The sequence below is a fragment of the Cyprinodon variegatus genome, unplaced genomic scaffold (assembly GCF_000732505.1).
Source record: "Cyprinodon variegatus isolate N-32 unplaced genomic scaffold, C_variegatus-1.0 Scaffold274, whole genome shotgun sequence".
Classification (NCBI taxonomy): domain Eukaryota; kingdom Metazoa; phylum Chordata; class Actinopteri; order Cyprinodontiformes; family Cyprinodontidae; genus Cyprinodon; species Cyprinodon variegatus.
Window position 1 is genome coordinate 285191 of NW_015150727.1, and position 433 is coordinate 285623.

Sequence of the window (433 nt, forward strand, 5' to 3'; positions counted from 1 at the left end):
TAGCTCACCTGCAGAGGTCCAGGGAGGCTGCAAAGCAACCCGACATGCTCCCCAGCAGGTGACCCATCAATCGTCTCCATCATCTGACAGCAAACAGGGGTGTTCCTCAGAACATTCCACCTGCTGTCAGCTCCCATCATCAGCCCTTTTGGAACTAACTCCTCCTAAGCAAAGGGGGGTTACATCCATTTGGCTCAATTTATAGATGAACTGGATCGGACCAGTTCTCATCCCGACAGAACGTACTCAATATCTTGCATTTGTAGCATTCTTCTCCATAGAGCAGGTAGACAGAATGAAATGCAACCCAGAATCCACTTCCGCCCGTGGAATGGAGTGCACCTCCATTCTTAAAAACACATGTGCATAGTACCAGTCAGTTCGAGTGTATGTTAACACACAGGAAAACATGCACTGATCTCATAAGGTTTCA